This window comes from Lagopus leucura, unplaced genomic scaffold (genome assembly GCF_019238085.1).
Source record: "Lagopus leucura isolate 7727_CA_CO unplaced genomic scaffold, USGS_WTPT01 33663-0_obj-0_obj, whole genome shotgun sequence".
Lineage (NCBI taxonomy): Eukaryota > Metazoa > Chordata > Aves > Galliformes > Phasianidae > Lagopus > Lagopus leucura.
Window position 1 is genome coordinate 8,857 of NW_024963459.1, and position 2,843 is coordinate 11,699.

A 2,843-nucleotide genomic window follows, 5' to 3' on the forward strand; every position below is an offset into this window, starting at 1 on the left:
GAGGAGAGGAGAGGAGAGGAGAGGAGAGGAGAGGAGAGGAGAGGAGAAGAGAGGAGAGGAGAGGAGAGGAGAGGAGAGGAGAGGAGAGTCAGGGATTCTGTCACAGAGCAAAAAGCTAGAGGCCTTCTGACTAGCTTGTGAACTCAGGAGAGCAGAGCTGTCATCTGTGCTGTACAGATAAGAAGGGAATCAGTCGATAAGGATTACTTGTGACGTCATTCCAACATATACTGCCAATCCCTCTTCCTTCCTCAGTGATTAGACAAAGTTTACAGAGAAACGTTTTGTCTTTTCTTTCCGTAGTTGATAAGAGTGTCTTCAAATAAAATTGCACGTTACTAGGAGAAAACAACTTCACAATGTAAAAGCACCATATTAATATATGCATGAATACATATTCAGCTCTCTAGATTCTCCAAGTTCTAGAGGTTGCATATTCAATAAAACATGCATGCAAACATGCAGTCTCCTCCAAGACAGACTTTTCTCAAAGCGCAAATGCACATAAGGACATTCCACTGTCCGGTGGCACCTGACAGAATGAAAGCTTGCATATCCAACTGATAGTGTGGAAAATGTAGGATATGCTTACATGGCTTACTGCTGCCAGATAAATACGTGCTTTGTCCCTACCCTGAATTTGCTGATGAAAGAAAGTCTACCTGAAAAGGCATATAACTACAGAGTCTGAATTAGTCAGCTTCAGCTAACGACCACAGATCATCATAAAATCATAAACAGTTTCAGCTGCGGTATGCAATGCTGATATGCTTTGTAATGACTTAGGAGAGGAGACATCACCTTCTGCATCATTTGTAGTAGCATAAGGAAAAGGCTGAGGCATTTAATGTGGCGGATTTTTCTTGGTTGTCTTTTTTTTGCTGTTTGTTTGTTTGTTTGTTTGTTAGCTTTTGCATTTTAGTCTCAGTTTTTCATATCAGTGACAGGTTTCAGGCTGCTGAGTCCTCTGAATTTGAAGACCATGACCGGCAGAGCAGTGACTTCCCAACTGTGGCCAGAAATTGTGAAGAAACAGTTGTACGAGCTCAGTGTTCATAAGTCTATAGGGCCTGATGTGATTCATCCTAGAGTGCTGAAGGAGTGCTGAAGATGTTAAAGCTGGACCCTTTCCACCTATTTGCCAAAGGTCGTGGGAGGGCACTGCTGGTTTGAACCTAGATAGTGTTACGCTGATCAAGCATAAGGGAGCAGAGAATGCCCGGAAAACAGACCTGCTGGTCTAAGCTCAGGCCCTGGAAAAGTTAAGGATATTACCTGCTATTGGAAGATACTTAAAGAACAAAGCCTTTATCAGGCATAGTCCGCAGGAGTTCATGAAGGGAATGTCCTGCCTTAGTAATCTCATCTCCTATTAGAAGGTCTCTGGCTTAGTGGATGGGGTGCATTAAACACAGCACAGCCAGCTGCGGCTGGCAATTCTTCTGCTTTATTTAGTGCTGGTGCAACCTCATCTTAAATACTGTGTGCAGTTCTGTGCTCCACAATATAGAGGGAATGTTAAGATACTTGCATGGATGCAAAGGAAGGCATCAAAGCTGGTAAAAGTGCTGGAAGGCATGTGGTGTGAGGAGAAGCTGAAGATGGTCTGGCTGGCTGGTAGGGATGAACGGAGGTAACCTTATTTGTCTCCAAAACTTTCCAAAGGGAAATGGAGAGGGAGGTGCCATTTACTTCTTCCTTGTCACAGATGCAAGGACACAAAGGAACAGCACAGAGGTATGACAAGGGAGGTTCAGAATGGATAGCAGGAAAAATTTATTTCTAGTGAAGGTGGTTGAAAACAGGAAGGGGCTTCCTAGTGAGGCAGCTCATGTCCCATGACTGTCAGTGTCCAAGGGACATTTGGACAATGCGCTTATAAATGTGCTTTATCTTTTTGTTAGCTCTCAGGCAGTTAAGTACATGGTCTTCGTAGGAACCTTCCACCTCCTATCCTATCCTATCCTATCCTATCCTATCCTATCCTATCCTATCCTATCCTATCCTATCCTATCCTATCCATGTTCCTCTACTCTACTCTACTCTACTCTACTCTACTCTACTCTACTCTACTCTACTCTACTCTACTCTTCTCTAGGAAAGAACGTAACAGAGCAGAGATCTATCAGAACCACCAAGGGTCAGAAATGCATCAGAGAGACCTCTTTGGGAAAAGACCAGATGACAACATACAACTAGAAAAGGCCTTTGAGGGCTTCCACAGCATACTTCTTCACCCTGAAGGTGCCATATGAGGCGACCACTATGGTGACAGTGGTTGTAAGCAAATCTCCAGTCAGAGGTCAAATCATAAAGACTGTGGTGCATGGGCTGCATCCCCCTGCAGGTAGCTCATGGAGTTCCTCTTCCCGCAGGTCTGGAGCTGCAGTGAGCATAGAAGTGCAGCAAAGCCTTTCCCAGCTCAGCAGCAAGGTGAGCCCTGTCCTTGCATCTCCAGCCTCTGTATGGTGCCCTTTGGAAATAGGTTGTGGCTGAGGCTGGTTGCCAGACAGAGGACAAAAGCACTTCTTGCATCCCTCCTCCTGTGTGTGGGGTGACGGGGTGCCTGGTACCACATTCCTCTCTGAAGCTGGACCCCCACCCTGCAACTTTTTTCTTGTCTTCCAGCACTGAAGGCACACGCCCACTACTCTCCAGGAAGATGGAGCGGCTGCAGTGGGAATGGAGAGGAACGGGGAGCAGTGGTGCAGGGGTGCTGGGGTGCAAGTAGCACTTCCTAAAGGCAGCTGGGGTCCTGGTGATGCTTCCTGCTGTGGGGCACCACTCAGCTCCTGCGGGGGTAGGGGCTACCTGGGGACACGGCATCCTGGGGGCAGCTACAT

The 2,843-nt window shown here is 46.6% G+C and overlaps 1 long non-coding RNA gene across 4 annotated transcripts in view; it reads left to right on the plus strand.

The window, feature by feature from the left end:
• Positions 1-2,827, plus strand: part of LOC122191146 — a 4,037-nt gene extending 1,210 nt beyond the window's left edge. For 2 of the 4 annotated variants that reach the window (XR_006182319.1, XR_006182318.1), the window contains exons 2-3: positions 2,099-2,433; positions 2,629-2,827. This is a non-coding gene — a long non-coding RNA (uncharacterized LOC122191146). The remainder of the gene's footprint in view (positions 1-2,098; positions 2,434-2,628) is intronic. The other 2 variants (XR_006182317.1, XR_006182320.1) reach the window with 1 other exon arrangement.
• Positions 2,828-2,843: the final 16 nt, after the last annotated feature.